Source organism: Rhinolophus sinicus, chromosome 15 (assembly GCF_057876585.1).
Source record: "Rhinolophus sinicus isolate RSI-liver-muscle chromosome 15, RSI-T2T, whole genome shotgun sequence".
Lineage (NCBI taxonomy): Eukaryota > Metazoa > Chordata > Mammalia > Chiroptera > Rhinolophidae > Rhinolophus > Rhinolophus sinicus.
The window spans coordinates 54,686,252-54,704,005 of record NC_142515.1 but is presented as its reverse complement, the minus strand read 5'-3'; positions in this window follow the sequence as shown (position 1 = coordinate 54,704,005).

Here is a 17,754-nt window from a genome sequence, read left to right as displayed (position 1 = left end):
GAATCTTACTGGCCTGATGAGCTCTACTGCTCCACCCTGCTGACTCAGCTGGGACTCCACCCCACCCAATTCACACACTGCCAGAGGCACTTTATCCATGAGCAGCCAGCCCCTCTAGCATTTCACTCTTTCTTGGAAAACTATTGGAGTCTAGTCGGGTGGCAAATGCCCTCGGTGTTCTCTGAGACTTTTGCTGAGTCGATCCAGGCTTGGCACTGCCACCAAACCAGACTCTACATTAACCTAGAGATCACAACTATTCCTACTCTAGTGACTCCCTGAGACCCTGCCTTATTCAACTCACATAGTACACGAGGCTTTATCAGGGGATAAACCTTAAGGGAGCTGGCAGGTAGCAGCAAGCCTCCAGGGATCCTGGCTCTTTGCGAAGCTATCCCAGACCTGGTACTGGGGACAGCTGTCCTGGGTTCACAGTGTGGCCTCTCCCACATACTTCCAGGTTTAGCACAGGCAGCAAACAAACACAGATCGCTTTGTAGCTCCTTTCAGGTCACCCCTAGCCAGTCACAGGCAGTGGCTGACCTAGGCCTGTACTGGAGCCCTTCCCAAGAAGCCCCAGAACCAACATACTTGGAGGTTGGCTTCAGACCACAGCAGGGCACTGCCCAATTAGTCCCACAAGTGGCACATACAAAGGGTGGTCTCAACAGGTACCAGAGCCCACTGGGGAAAATCCCACTCAGTCGTATAAGCCTCCCACACAGCAGTGCATAAACTGTGGACATGGCCAAACCCCACATCCAATCAGCTTAAGGGTCAATCCCACCCACTGATGTAACAATAGCAATCAAGGCTCAACTATAACAGGAGGCCACACAAAACCCACACAAGGGACTCTCCTAAAGCACTGACTCATGTGACCAGGGAGACTGTGCCACTAGACCCATAGACCACCTACTGCATAAGGCCACCCGGCCAAGACTGGGAGACATAGCAGATCTACCTAATACATAGAAACAAACACAGAGAGGCAGCCAAAATGAGGAAACAAAGATGTGTCTCAAATGAAAGAACAGGAGAAAAATCCAGAAAAAAGAACTAAATGAAATGGAGGCAAGCAACATACCAGAGACAGAGTTCAAAGCATTGGTTATAAGGATGCTCAAGGAACTTAGTGAGAATTTCAACAAAGAGAAAGAAAGACATAGAAACCATAAAAATGAACCAGTCAGAAGTAAAGAATACAATAACTGAAATGAAGAATGTACTAGAAGGAATCATCAACAGACTAGATGAAGCAGAGGACTGAATCAGTGATTTGGAAGACAAGACAGCAGAAAACACCCAGTTGGAACAGAAAAAAGAAAAAAAAGAATCCAAAAAAATGAGGATAGTTTAAGAGCTCTCTGGGACAACATCAAGTGTAACAACATTCGCATCATAGTGGTACCAGAAGGAGAAGAGCGAAAGCAAAGGATTGAGACCCTAGTGGAAGAAATAATTACTGAAAACTTTCCTAACCTGGCAAAGGAAATAGATATACACGTTCAGGAAATACAGAGAGTCTCAAACTAGATGAACCCAAACAGGCCCACACCAAGACACGTTATAATTAGAATGGCAAAGGTTAAAGACAAAAAGAAAATCCAAAAAGCAGCAAGAGAAAGACAACCAGTAATCTATAAGGGAGCCCCCATAAGATTGTCAACTGATTTCTCAACAGAAGCTTTACAGGCCGGAGAGATTGGCAGGAAATATTCAATGTGGTGAAAAGCAAGGTCCTACAACCAAGATTACTCTACCCAGCAAAGCTATCATTTAAAATTGAAGGACAAAGAGCTGCCCAGACATTTAAAAGCTAAAGGAGTTCATCGCCACCAAACCAGTGGTACAAGGAATGTTAAAGGGACTTCTTTAAGATGGGGGGAAACAATCAAAATTATCAATAATAAAATGGCAATAGCCACATATCTATCAACAATTATTTTCAATGTAAATGGATTAAATTCTCCAATCAAAAGACATAGGAGGGCTGAATGGATATGAAAACAAAATGCTTACATATGCTGCCTACAAGAGACTCACTTCAGATTGAAAGACACACACAGAAAGTAAAGGAATAGAAAAAGATATTTCATAAAAATGGAAAAAAACAATATATCTAGGTAGTAGCAATACTTATACCAGACAAAATAGACTTTAAAACAAGATCTATAACAAGAGACAAAGGAGGACCCAGTAATCCCACTTCAGGGATTTATCTGAAGAAACCTGAACACTGCTTCAAGGGGACCTGTGCATCCATATGTCCATTGCAGCACTGTTTACAATGGCCAAGATGTGGAGGCAGCCTGGATGTCTGTCAATGGACAAATGGATAAAGAGGAGGTGGTACATATATACAATGGAGTATTGCTCAGCCAGGGAGGGGAATGGGTTCTTGCCATCTGAGGTAGCATGGATGGACCCGGAGGGTATTGTGCTGAGTGGAGTAGGTCAGACAGTGAAAGACAGATGCAATGTGATTTCACTTATATGTGGAATCTAAGAACAAAATTAACAAACACAACAGAAACAAACTCATAGATACAGAAAATATTTTAATGATTGCCAAATGAGAGGGGGTTTGGGAGTGTGGGTGAAAGAAGGAAAGGGATTAAGAAGTACAAATTGGTTGTTACAAAGTAGTTACAGGGTGTAGGGTACAGCATAAGGAATATATTGTAATAACTATGTATGGTGTCAGATGGTACTAGATTTGTTGGGGTGGTAGCTGGTAGGGGGTTGGGAGCATTGTGGGAAAGGTGAAGGGATTAAAATATACAAATTGGCAGTTACAAAATAATCATGGGGATAAAGTAAAGCACAGGGAATATAGTCAATAATATGGTAATAACTATGTACAGTGCCAGGTGGGTACTAGACTAGTCAGGGGGATCACTTCATAGATTATATAAATGTCTAAGCACTGTACTGTCCACCTGAAATTAACATAAAATAATACTGAATGTCAACTTATATCAACTTACAATTGATAAATTTAAAAAGGGGGAGAAAGGGAACGGGGAATAAGAGGTTCAAATCTCCAGGTATGAAACAAACAAGTCATGGGGATGTAACATACAGCATGGGGAATGTAGTTAATAACATTGTGATAACATGGTACGGTGTCCGATGGCTGCTGGACTTATCATGGTGATCACTTCTTTAGGTCTATACATGTTGAATAACCATGGTGTACACCTGAAACTAATATAGTATTGTATGTTAGCTATACTTTTAATAAAATTCTTTTTTTAAAAACCACTGAAATCTTTTTTCAGAAATTAATAAACACATAACCAGGAGCTCTCCTCACACGGATGGCAACTCTGTAGAAAGAAGGATCCCCGACGAGAGCTCTGTGCGTCGTGTAATACCAGGAATTAAAAAGCGTCAAAAGATCAAGAGGGAGGAACATGAAATATGAATGGGATGAAAGACACATTTCTGTGCACGGAATAATGACTTTAATGAGTTTCCTCACCAAAGGCCCTGCATTATAAAGTACAAAAGCCAGGGAAGGGGACTCGGAGGGAAACAGGAGTGCAGGGAGAGGCTTTGTGTGCAAATGTGAGACTGGCACATGGGTCGGGGAGGAAAAGCTAAGAGCAGAAAGAACTGTCAGTGCCGGGCTGTGGGCCCTGACACAAACCAGCGGCTCCAGGAGTTGCCTCGTGGGCACAAGGGCAGCAGGGTCCTCTGGCCCAGGGGCAGCTGGCACACTGGAGTCCCACCACCCTGTGGCAGATAACCCGGGTCCACCCCCAGCCCACCCAGACAGAGGCAGCGTACGTGCCGCCCAGCTGGAAAAACACCTCTGCTAACTCTGGTCACCCAGATGGGGAGCCTTTGCTGGTAATTCTTGGAAGCTGTGGCGTTTCCCCAACAGGCCAGGAGCAGCTACACATACAGGGACATGGCATGAGCTTGAAAGGCAGGCAGACCACAGCTATCAACCCTGGGGCAGTCACCTCCTGGTGGAAGACCCTGAGCGGGTGACTTCATATGTCTACACTGGAGCTTCCTCACCTATTAGGCTGATATGCTTCATCTTCCTCGTGTTCTTGGAGGGTTAAGTTTGGCGACACATCCAGTCGCAAAAAGAAGGTCCCTTCCCCTCACCCACCCTGCTGTCATACACATGGTAGCCATCCAGTCAGTAGTTTAGAGCCCATTATCGCACGCGATTCTCACAGTAGTCCTGGGAGACAAGGAAAGCCGGGGTTACTCTTCACACCAGACAAAGAAAGCTGTGGCAGCAAAATGGCAGGAAAGAAAGGCGTCTGTCTCGGTCTGTCAAACCCTGTGACAAATGGTGAGGCTGAGACCCAGTGCAAGGCACGCCCTTGCAAAGCCAGCCCAGAGCCCAGGTTGCAACAACCTGAACCAGGTGCATTTCCATGACAACTCGCTGCTTCCACGGTCATTGTCCTCTCCTTCCCACACATGGAAATCCTCAAAATGCCTACGCAGAGCACCTATTGACTTCTCAGCAGCCAGCTCTCTGGAGGGGCAGAAGGGAGGTCTGTGCCACTTCAGGCATGGCTAAGCTCTGTGGATGCAAGCAGATGGCCACGAGAGGCAGAGACAGAAGTTTCTGCTTTGTCTGCATCACAGGCCAGCATGCTGGGGAAATAGTAATGGTAATAATGACTGCAAAATGTAAATGATACTTTCTGTGAACCAAGAACTCCACGTAGAGTAACTCATTTGCTCCTCATGATAACCATACGAGATAAGCATTGCAATTACTTCCATTTCACAGAAAGAGAAACTGAGCCACAGAGAGGTTAAGTAACTTGTCCAAAGTCACACAGCTAGTAAGTGGTGAAGGTGCAATTCAAACCCAGGTCGTCTGGTTCTAAAGCCCATGTTCCTAACACCAAAGGATTGTGTGGTATTAAATAAGCCTATCAGAGAAGGGGGTTAGTTAGAAGAAGGCTGGGAAGTGGGTGGTTGGTAAGTCCTACCTCAAAGAAAGCATAGGGTGAAGTCAGAGGAGGCTTTTGTCTGCCATCCTAGATGTCACTCAGGAAGAGGCAGGGCAGCAACTGGGGCTTCAGAAAATGACAGAGTCCTGGAAACTTTGTGACATCTCAGGTTGTGCTTTCATTATTCTCTGACTGTTCTCCTTCTGTGATGGACAACTAAGCATTTAAACTAGAAAACCTGGGGTTTGTCCAGGAAGGAAGCTGTGGGGCTGACTGCAACCTGCCCTGCAGCCAGGCTTGATGAGGTAGACATGGGGTGATACCACAAATGTCCACAACATACCCAGGAGCCAGGCACATTGGGCTGTGGCACCAGGTGAGCCTCAGAACTGGGGCAGGTGATCCAAGCCAGATCAGGATTCCAGCTAAAATTAAACAATTCAGTTATATTATTATTTGTTTAATGTAGCCCAGTTGGCTATAAATGAGAGAGCGAGCAAACTAGGTCTGTCTAATTCAACTCATGTCCCCAGGTCCTGCCTTAGATCCTGGTGCATAGTAGGTACTCAATAAATATTTACAAAGTACATGAACAAAGAGAATACATATAAGCTGGTGCTTATCAACCTTGACACTATTGACATTTGAGGCTGGATAATTCTTTGTTGTGGGGGCAATCCTCTGTATTGTAGGATGTTTAACAACATCTCTGACCTCAAACCACTAGATGCCAGTAGTATCCTCTCCCAGATGTAATACCCAGAATGTCTTCAGACATTTCCAATTGTCTCCTGGGGGTGGGGCATTGCCCCTAGTCGAGAACCATCACTACAAGCCAATATCCTTGGCTAGTTCCATTAACTGAATGAGGAAAGCCAAGTTGAATCTACCCAATAGGCAGAAGGGGATCAGACCACCAAAAGCCAGGAAGGGCTGAGAGAAGAACGGGAGAAACCAGGGACAGGCACTGAGCTCTGAGTATCAAGAATGGATAAAGAAGATGGGGTTCATATATACAATGGACTACTACTCAGCCGTACAAAAAGAGGAAATACTGCCATTTGCAGCAACATGAATGGATCCTGAGACTAACATGCTAAGCGAAATAAGTCAGATGGAAAAAGTCAAGAACCATATGCTTTCACTCATATATGGGATATAAAATAGAAAGCCACAAACAAACAAATAAGACAAGCAAACAAATAAAAATTCATAGTCACAGATAACAGCTTAGTGGTTACCAGAGGGTAAGGGGGGAGGGGGGAGGTAGAAGAGGGTAAAGAGGGGTCAAATATATGGTGATGGAAGGAGACTTGACTTTGGGTGGTGAACACATGAGACAATATATGAATGATAGGTTATAGAATTGTACACTTGAAACCCATATAATCCTGTTAACCAATGTCACTCCAATAAATATAATAATATTTTTTTAAAAAAAGGAACGGAGCCCATAGCCCGGTTTGCCTTTTTGGTTGTGAGGCATGAGGGTGATTTGTGCTGACTTGAACATGCAGAATCAGGGCCAGCAAGGAAGAAGAGGGTGCTGAGAGCAGTCGGGGGAGAGAGAGGCCGGCTGAGACCAGCCCCTGGAGTGAGGACAAAAGCAGCCCCAGGCTTGGGCCGGAGAACAGACCAGGCAGCAGAAATCCCCATGCAGCTGGCTCCCTGGTAAGGGGCCCTTTGACAGGTGGCCTTGCAACAGAGACCCTCTCTTGTCTGAGCTTTGAAGCCTGCCCTGTGAAACATGGCCTTGTACCCAGGAGGCCTGTGGATCAAGGTGGTCTCGACAGATCTACTGGAAGGGATTAGCCAGTAACATTACAGCTACATGACGGTCTCGTTATTATTACATACACACTCTCCCTGTCTACGCTTCTGAACCCTGATTTGTTTATTTCTGAAAACTGTTTCCACCAAGACACCAAGCTGGGCTAGGAAAGATAGCACTGACTCAGCCATTTCCCCATCCTCGGCATAAAAAGGTCTAAAAAGAATAATTTAAGCTTCTCTGGAGCGAGATCATTTAATGAATCTTCTCAATGCTAAGAGGTTTTATATGCCTTTTTAAAAACCCTTCCCCAAGCACGGGGCTATGATATTACCTTGGAGAGTGAAGAGATGAAGTGATACACGTATGCATAGCACACGGGAAGGAAAGAGGTGGTTTCCTTGGCAACAGCATCCATGTTCTGGCTTCCCTCAGCTAAATTGGAATATATTGAAATATCTGCTTTGGGCTCCTCTCTTGCGAAGGGAAATGAGTGGTTTTCTATTCAGGCACATTCAGAACAGCGGGCCTGTAGCTGGGGAGTGATGTTCTGTGAGTCTCATTCCTCTGATGGGGGCAAGACAGTTAGCAAGCTGGCAAAAGTCCTCAGCCGACATTTGCAAAACCAAACCATCGTTTCCTGAGCCAAAGGAAAATGAAAGCAGCAAATACAGGAGGCTTGACTGGCCCCAAAGATAGGACACCATGTCACACGGTCTTCCTACATCCACTGTTCTACAGCTTTCCAAACATAAACAGCTCAGTAGATCAGACTCCAAAAGTCTACACACGATGTGCTTAACATGGGGAATGGCTCTGTGAAAAATCGACACAGAAAAATGTCCTCCACTGATCAACTCAATGTGCGGCAATAGGGAGACAGCTACGAACCCAAAGCACAATGCCTGGCACACCGTAGGGTGCCAACGTCACAGAAGAATTAGACTTGGTGTCGTACAGACCTGGATTTTTCCCTGGTTTCACCGTTAATGTGTTACATGACTTAGTACAATTTCCCATAAGCCCTGTGGCCTCAGTTTCCTCATCTGTAATGTGGAGATAAGTGTCCCTTCCTATTAAATTAGGTGACCTATAGAATTCCTGGCACAGAGAAGGCATTCAGTTATGTTTTCTTCTCACCACCAAGAAACAAGCAGCACCCTGCTTCTTTTAAATAGGTAAAATTTACACACACAAAAACACACACACAAAAAAACGCAGTGTCTTAGGAGGACAGGAACAACTTTACCAAGGAAACTACCTCTTTCCTATTTATATATCTTTGTTCCTAGGGTGCTTTTGCAAAGCTGAGATGGCCCAGGCTGGGAAAGATCTGGTTAGGGACGACAGAAGGACCAACCCAGGCATAACCAGAGAACCAGCCACAAGCCTAAGAGGAAGTGGGTCAAGGAGACCACAAGGGGCTGAGGTCGGAGCCGGCCAGCGGCAGGCACAGGCCAGCCATGGCTGCCAATGCGAGCCTCAGCCACCAGCAGGGCCCAAGGTCACGGGCTGCCCAAGGTCGGGGGTCTGCCAAGAGTTGGAAGGAGGACTGGCTCCAAGTGTCAGGGACATGTCTTTAGAACAGGCTCTCTATTTAAAGACCCTCACAGAAGATGCCCCACTATTTTTTATTCTAATATTTTACACACCTCACTCCTCAGAAGGTCTTTCTGGAGCCTCACTCAAAATCATGTTTCAATTTAACATAGCAGGACCAAAGAGTTCCCATTAGAAGCACAGACTTCAGTCCTGATTCCTGGATTGATGTTCTTTCTAAAGAGCCTTTGTATTCTAAAGAATATAAAACTGTGTTTTAGTCCTGTTCCTGATATTTACCGTTTGACCTTGGGCAAAACTTTTCTAGGTCTGTAACTGTGGTCCACAGAATGACCACCCTTCCTAAAGTCACGGGACTACTGTGAAGGTCAAGTGAACATGTTGGCAGCATAGTGATTGGAAATACACCATCTGGGTCTTTATATCTCCTGCTTTTATGTCTTCTGGCCATCTGTGAAACATGGTTTGTTACTTAGCTAAAGAATGTACAAGCACAGGGCTTTTCCCCCAGGGGAAGGTGAAAGGGAATTGAAAACACAATAATTCAAAAGTTCCTGTAGAACAATTAACTTCTACCATCCATTAATAAATTTCTGGGGGTGGGGGGAGCACCTTATTACAGGGATATTTGCTCTGCAGATATTCAAAGGCATCCTAAAGCTGCAATAGTTAAAATAGTGTGGTACCAGCAAAGAAGTTGGCAGACAGAGCAATGAAACAGACTCAACATATTTGAAATGTTCATATACTTTTAAGACAGAATTTCATATGGAATATTCAGTGAATTATAATTTGGGGATAACTGTCCAATCCATCAGGGAACAAAGGTAAACAGTCCCGACCTCACACAATACTTGAAAATAAATTCCATGTAGATTAAATATCAAAAAATAAACTGTACTAAGAGAAAATGCAAATTAATATTCATATTATCTCTAGATTGCATGTCGGAATCTTTTATGCCCCTTTGCACACCCTCTCAGACTACCTTCTGCTCTGGCTTCTGCTGCAGCAGCCACTGCCCTAGGTGTAATCTGCCAACGCCTTGCATCTACTTCTCTCTCTCTCTCTCCCTCTCTCCCTCCTTTCAGCTTCTCTGACACCGCTCCGTGGAATACCTTCAGTAGCCCACCCGACCATTCATGTGTGTGCACCAACCTGCACGTGCAAGGGATTTAACACCCCCTAGGGCAACCCGTGGCCTCAGGAGGTAAAAGCCAAGGGTGAATAGTTCCCTCCTCCATCATCAGGAGACGATTCCGAGGCACGTCGCACACGGTTCCGGATGCTGCCACAACAGGACTGAACCCCTTTTTCCCGCTGTTGGTTCCCCTCCTTCCCTCTTTCATTCTTCTCAGTGCCGCCCACCCCACACCCTCACTCCTCTCCTCTGGAATCACTTACTAAAAATACTGCACACAAGCCTTTGTCACAGATTTCGCTTTGGGGAGGACGCAGGCTAAGATGAGTGGGGTCAGGCCTAAGTATGGCACTAAATTGAGAAAATATAAAGAAAAGGTGGATAGATGCACTTTCTTTAAAATGTAAAACTTCTGAACATCAAAATGTACCATATACATTCTTCCCTTCCCTTCCAGAGCAATTTAAACCAAAAGCTAGTAGGTGGGGCCAAGCAAGGTAAGCATCCTTGCAAGGTGAGCACGGGCTGGGTGTGGGGAGTGGCGGGCAAAATGGGTGTCAAAGCCTGAGCAGAGCAACGGGGACATAAATGAGTATAGGAGGTGGCCCACATGCAGTGTCAGAGCCCAAGTGGGGTGAAGAGGGCATCTGGGGAGTAGAGGACAGCCCAGAATGGGGTGTCACAGCCTGAGAAGAGTAAGGAGCTATCCATGCAGTAGGGTGGGCCAGCACAGGGCACTAAAGCCTGGGTAGGATGAGAAGGGCAGCTGCACTGGGGGGGAGGGGGAGGGAATGTCCCTAGGCAGTGACAGTGATGGGAAATTGATTATATACAAAGTATTGATCAAACAAGGAAATATATGCCTGCTGTAGCTGATGACATGGGAGCCAGGGTTCTCGTGGTCTTAGAAGATAGTTACAACAACGGAAAGGAAGAAATCTAGACATGGTGTATGAGGTCTGCCAATTAAGTTCACGAACTCATCCTAGAAAAAGTGCTGCATACCTCATTGCTGAATATCACGACGGTCACCTTCGAAGTACTCCCCTTGGGAAGTTATGCACTGATGCCATTGCCTAGCCCACCCTTCAAAGCAATTTTGGAACTCTTTTTCTGGAGAGGAATGGCCATCAGAGCTGTCATCGTATTACCCTTGATGTCCTGAATGTCATCAAAATGTCTTCCTTTCAATATTTCCTTTATCTTTGGGTAAAGAAAGAAGTCCTTGGGGACCAGATCAGGTGAGTAGGGAGGGTTTTCCAATACAGTTATTTGTTTACTGGCTAAAAACTCCCTCACAGACAGTGCCATGTGAGCTGGTGCATTGTCTTGATGCAAAAGCCATGAATTGTTGGCGAAAAGTTCAGGTCGCCTAATTTTTTCACACAGCCTTTTCAGCACTTCCAAATAGTAAACTTGGTTAACTGTTTGTCCAGTTGGTACAAATTCATAATGAATAATCCCTCTGATATCAAAAAAATGTTAGCAACATCATTGCAATAAGTTCACAAACTTAATTGTCAGTCCTCGTATGGTTAGAATTGGAGGCATTAAACTCATAGTTTTATGAACATATATGTATATGCTTTTAACATATGTAGATATCTGTAGAATAAATACATATGTAAATGTGTGAATGTATGCATATATATGTGTATGTCCACAGAGAGAAAGCGGGAGCAGTGACACCCAATAGCAATGCACATACCTAGGACCCAGATTTTGGCTTCTAGATGCTATTCTCCACTAAAAGGAACTGGGGGCCCCTCGGAGAAATGGCTGCTTCCAGTGCTGAGGGCAAACACCTTGGTTTGTCAAAAAAATGAGGATGTGCTCAAAGAATGATGGGAACAAAATCAGAAAGATACAGCAGCCCACCTGAAGAGCACCTACTAGCTAAACCTAGGACAATTTTAGCATCAAAGTAAGTAATGACATTAATGGATTATAACCCATTGCATCAAATAGAAATCCATGAGTTTATATAGATAAAATATACAAATGAATAAACTGAAAGTTTAGGGAGGAACAAGATATTTACATAGTCTCAAAGTATCTCCCCACAAAATATGTATTCATTACAAAGGGGAAAAGTAACTTTACTGTGGAGAGACCTGGCAGACACGGCCTTAATCAAGCGATCAAGGCTTCACTCTCCTGTAATGAGACCAACCCATGTGTGAGCTGCTGGGCTGCTATGGGAAGAACTCAGCATCACTTCGGATATTCTGCCAAATATAAATAAGCTGAAACAAGCAAAAAGAAACATACATTGATGGATATTCATCAAAATATCTGGCCTGTGCTCTTCAAAAGTGTCAAGGTCATGAAAGTCAAAGAAAGACTGAAGAATTATTCCAGGTTGAAGTAGAGACATGACAACTAAATACAACGCGTGATTCTGGACTGGAGTCTTTTGCTACAAACAACACTGTTGGGACAATTGGCAAAAGTTGAATGGGGTCTAAGGAATAGCTGGTACCCATGTACAACGTCAGCTCCCTGATTTTGACAGTCATATTTTGGTTATGTAGGAGAACGTCTTTGTTTGTAGGAAATACATCCTAAGGTACCCAGGGATGATGGGTATCAGAGCAGCAACTTAGTCCAAATGGGTCTGGGAAAAAAAGGTCTTTGTACTGGACTTTCTTTGTTTTGTTTTGTTTTTTTTCCCTTTTATTTATTTATTTTTTAATTTATTTTTTAAATTTATTGGGGTGACAATTGTTAGTAAAATTACATAGATTTCAGGTGTACAATTCTGTATTACATCATCTATAAATCCCATTGTGTGTTCACCACCCAGAGTCAGTTCTCCTTCCATCACCATATATTTGATCCCCCTTACCCTCATCCCCCACTCCCCACCCCCTTACCCTCTGGGTACTGGACTTTAAACTTTTCTCTAAGCTTGAGATTATTTCAAAATAAAAGTGAAAAACCAAAAAACCATATAAAAGTATAAAAGACAAACTGGAAAAAATATAAATGACATGATGGAAAAAAACGTTACATCCTCAACATATAAACAATGCTCCAAATTGTATTAGAAAAATATGAATACCCAGATAGAAAAAAATGACAAAAGATGGACAAATAATGCCTCAAAATATGCCCAATAAACATGAAAAAAAGTTTGCCTTCTCTTTAAACCAAAGAAATGCAAATGAGAATGACATAATTTTTGGCCCTTCAATAAGCAAAATATATTATTAAATAATAATATCTCATCTTGGCAAGAGTATGGGGAAACAGCTATTTTTATTTACTGCTGGTAGGAGTGTAAATTCACACATTAATTCTGAAGGACAGTTTAGCAATTTGTATCAAAAGCCTTAAAATTTTACAAACTCATTGCCCAAGTAAATCTTTTTCCAGGGATATCTCCTTAGGAAATAGTCATGAATGTTCACAAATATTTATTGCAGTGTTGCTTATAGAGAGAAACAACTTAAGTTCTCAACAATAGGGATCAGATGAATTCACCACAATGCATCCAAACAACAGAATACTATGGCAACCATTAAAAATTATTTAATCAAATATGATTTAATTGCAGCTGTGCATATAAATGTCGTTTTATTAGCATCCATATTCAAATCATGGTAGCTCTGAGCTCCCACCTGCATAACTTTGAAAGGTTATCACTTCCCTCCACAATCTCCCCCGCTTGTTACTGGGAGATGCTGCAGGTACTTTACGCTCCTTCAGGAGCAAGCTGAGTCATCTCTCCTGTGGCGACCGTGGGCCAATCAAGGAGACAGCATGTGGACAGGACCCTCCATCTGACTTGCTGGGGACTGCCTGACCCAGGAACTGCTCCCTGGCCCCACCCTGCATTGCTAGTGAATTTTAGCACTGAGCTCATGCTGAGTTGGACCTGGTCCCAAAGTGGACCTCCTTGAGCTCCCAATCTCACCATATCTTTCTTTTTTAATTAAAGTTTATTGGGGTGACAATGGTTAGTCAAATTACATAGGTTTCAAGTGTACAATTCTGTATTACATCATCTATATATCACATGGTGTGTTCACCTCCCAGAGTCAGTTCTCCTTCCATAGCCATATATTGGATCCCGTTACCTTCATCTCCCACCCCCCACTCCCCTTACCCTCTGGTAACCACTAGACGATTGTCTCTGTCTATGAGTTTTTGTTTCTTTGTTTGTCTTGTTCCTTTGTTGCTTTCAGTTTTATATCCCACATATCAGTGAAATCATACGGTTCTTGACTTTTTCTGTCTGACTTATTTCACTTAGCATGATAAGCTCAAGATCCATTAACACCACTCAGTAATCTTCTTCCCATCTGGGCCAAAACCATTTGATTCTTCAGGCCAGATAGGGGGCTCCCTCCTTGTCTCACCCATGTACCCCAGAAAAAAAAATCCCCAAAACCTCCTCCATCCAAACACAAAAAAGAAAATTCCCACCTACCTGGGTGTGAAGGGGTAGAATCACCAGGCCTCCCTGCAAAGGAAACATTGGGCTCCCAGCTCTGTCTCAGCCTGCACACACATACACATAGAGACAGATGCCTGACCAAACAAATAAAAATCCAGAACACTGCCACCAAAGACTTACCTGTGTTTATCTCCTCAGGGTGAGAGAATGAGTGACTTGTATTTTTTGTTTGTTTGCTTGTATTTTATAAAATTGTCCCTTTAAATTCGCACCTTTAAATCTGTTAAATATTTATTGGAATGCAGAATAACAATTATAAAATGTGTGTAAGGTTAAAATAAGAATACCCATATACCCACCGCGCAGCTGAACCCATTGAATTGACCCCTCTTTTAGGGGTCATACCCCTGGATGACCCTCCAGGAGCCCATCCCTTCCCTCCCCCACAGTAGTAACTGCAAACACAACCTTTCTGAACTTTGTTCTCTTCATTCCTTTGCAAATCGTTGTAACTGTGCTATATATGGTTGTATTCCTAAACAGTGATTTTGCAGGGTTTTTTAATTTCCCATAAAGAAAATCATACTCCGTATGTTCTCCTGAGATTTGATTTTCTTCACTCAACATCGTATTCTAGAGATATCTCTACGTTGTTGTTTAAAGCTGCAGCTCCCCTGTTCTCTACGGCATGACATACACGACTCACGTATCCACTCTACTGTGACGGGCATTTGGGTTGGGTCCTTTCATTCTTTCACTGTAATGCTGTGTGAATAGTCTCATCCATGTCTCCCGGAGCACACATCCAAGAGACTTTCTAGGTTCTACTCTGAGGAATAGACCTGCTGGGTCGTAGGGTGGGAGTGTCGCCGACTTTTCTGGATGACGCCTAATTATTTTCCGTAATGATTTGCCAACTCGCTCTCCCCCTCAGCAGTGTTTAAGTGACAAGGCTGGGATCTGTTTCGAAGGTTCAAAACGAGGACTGTCTCCTCCAGGAAGTCCTCCTAGGGTACATCTTCCTTGGATGGTGGAGCTGCTATCAGGCACCTAAAGTGATAAAATAGCACCTCTTTCTTAAAAACACAAGTGGCATTTTAGAAGAACCTGAATCACATCCTGCTCTTCCAGCTCGTCCTCGGTTGTTCTCGGTTCCCTCTGGGCTCCTTGAGCTACGTTCTTGGTACAGTCCTTTACCATCCAGAGCCAGAGGAGCGAGGAGCCCTGGAATGGGCAATAGGAGGCCTGGACCACGGGCCACAGTCCCTGCCCCACGCAGCAGGTGGCCTTGGGCAGGGCAGTCTTCCTCCTGAGGAATGAGGCCAGGGGATCAGGCTGGATGGTCTCTGAGGTCCCTTCCACCTTCAGGCTGTACCACTAAATCTTCCCACTGCCTTTGCATCAGCCTGACCACGTCAGCCACAGAATGGGGCAATAGCGAGGGCCCACCTCCTGGCTCTTTACCAGTGCCCTCACCCCAACACATCACACAAGCTGTACAGTGACTTCCCAGGGTCACAGTGGTCTTGCCTTGGCGCTGGGATGAGAGCTGCGTGGAACCCCCACAGCCCCATCTCTCTGCCCCGGTTCCCCTGAGGCGCTTCACGCCAAAAGCCCTAGAACAGAAGTTCCAAATAGGAGACCTCCTCTCTCGTTATTCTTCCTCCTCGTGTTAAAGAATGGACCTAAATCTGAGTCCTAGCTGGCTTTTTGGGCTTTGTGACTTTGAGCTAATCACTCAACCATTCTGAGCTCCCATTGCCTCGTGTATAAAATGATGAAACAGTACCTCGTGCACAGATTCGGGAGGCAGTGATGTCAGATATGAGAGCACATACCTGGAGCACTTCGCACAGTGCCTGGCACACAGGACATGCTCTAAAAATGGGAACTGCTAGTAAAACAGGACTCCCTTTGGACAGAGCATGGACCCCACCACCACTCTAAGGTTAACCTCACTTGGAGGATTCAGCTCTTCTCAATTTGCTTCTGTTCACAGAGAGGGAATCTGGAAACTCCACGCTGCTACTCGGGGTTAAAGCAAATGGAAAATGGTTTCACCCTGTCTTTAAGGAGCAGCCTGGAGGAAGGCAGAGCCCCAGGCGGAAACATCCAAGCCTCATGCTTGTCCGAAGAGGCAATACTTCTGCACTCCTTCCAAAGGCTTTTATATTTCATTTAACTGGATTGGAAGGGAGTTTTATTTCTCAGAAATTCTCCTTGCTCTGTGTGTGTCCCTCTCTTAGTACGCTGAGCACAGTCTGCATGTACAGACATGGTGTGTGTGTGTGTGTGTGTGTGTGTGTGTGTGTGTGTCTACATGAACACCCCTGGTAGGCCCTCACCCCACATGATAGAATCACCCTTGTACAGGGATTGTGTTGCAATCATCCCAGGACTTCCGTGACAATTGGTCCAGAGGTTTACACATAAGTGTACTCAACAAACACATGTGTTCATCAAGTACAGATTGAACACTGCTTGCCATGGGGAAGGGGCTTAGGAGGTGCTGAACAAACAGATGTGACTATGACAAAGCTCCTGCCCTCAGGGACCTCACAATCCAGCAGAGAAGTCAAGCCAAAGTCAACTATGGGAGCGGCCAGAGCAAGAGACATCTAGGCAGAAGCAGCAATCTGGGCAAAGGCATGGAGGTGAGAGGTTGTTTTGTGTGTCCCTTGTGGTGAGTTGGATGGTGCAACCGCAGCTTTAGCCAGAATGGGATGAGGCTGGAGCAATAGGGCCAGGCCTGTAAGTCACCAAAAACCAGGGACTTCTCTCTGCAGCGATGGAGAGCCATGGAAAACTTCAATGCAATGCATCTGTGGTTTGGCGCTGTCACTCAAGGGCTGCCTAGAGCATGACTTGAAAATTAACTGTATGAGGGAAGAAAGTGGCAAAACTCAATAAAAGGATTAGCAGATAAAGATGAAGAAAGATTTAAAAAGAGAGAGATCAAAAATACAAAGAGAAGAGGAGAAAAGAAGATAAAGTTAGAGGACAAATTCAGGAAGTCTAATGTATAAATTATTAGGCGTTCCCAGAAAAATAGAACCCAAGAAATAGAGGGAAGGAAATCCTCCAAGAAATAATTTGGGAAAATTTCCCAGAAGTAAAGAACATGAGTTTGTAAACTAAAAGTTCCATTAAGGCTTGTCACAATGGCTAAAAATACGCCTTCAGCACAGCAGAGCAAGGTCAACACTCAGACCCCTAGCAACAGCGAGAAGAAGCCACAGCCTCCTCAAGCTTTCACAGCAGAGAGAGAGAGAGAGAGAGGCAGGTAACACACAAGGAATTAGGAAGCAGAATAACAGAATAACATTGGCTTCTTTGCATCACTGGAAACCAAAAGACAATGGTGAAAATTCTTCATATTGTTAAAAGGAAAAAAAATCCAACTCTGAATTCTATATCCAATCATATAATCAAGGGTGATTTTCAGAAAGGCAAAATTTTTGCTTCTGATTCTTTCTTAAAAGCTATTGGAGAATGCACTCGACCAAAACAAAGTTGTAAACCAAATTAGAGGGAGACTGAAAATATAGGGCAGTATGACAAAGGAGAGACAGGAAGGGCATCTCTAGGATGATGGTAAAGGAAGTCCCCAGGATGAGACGGGCCAGGCCTAGGCACTGCCATTCTGAGGGCACAAGGTCAGAAGCCTCTGGTGTGAACATTCAGGACAATGACATTGATAGTGCCTGATGCATGTGAAAACCCTGAGCAAAGACACAGGCAATCGGCATAGACTTTGGAGTCGAATTGGTGGTAAGTATATAGATAGACAAACAAGCAAAAACAAAACACAGTTATTAGCACTAGAGAAAACAAAAAGTTGTGCAGGAAAGGAAAAATACATTATACCACATGGATCTAGTTGCCTCCTTAAATAATAAACATACATGAGTTGGACAAAATTTAAAAATGAAAACAATCCACTTAT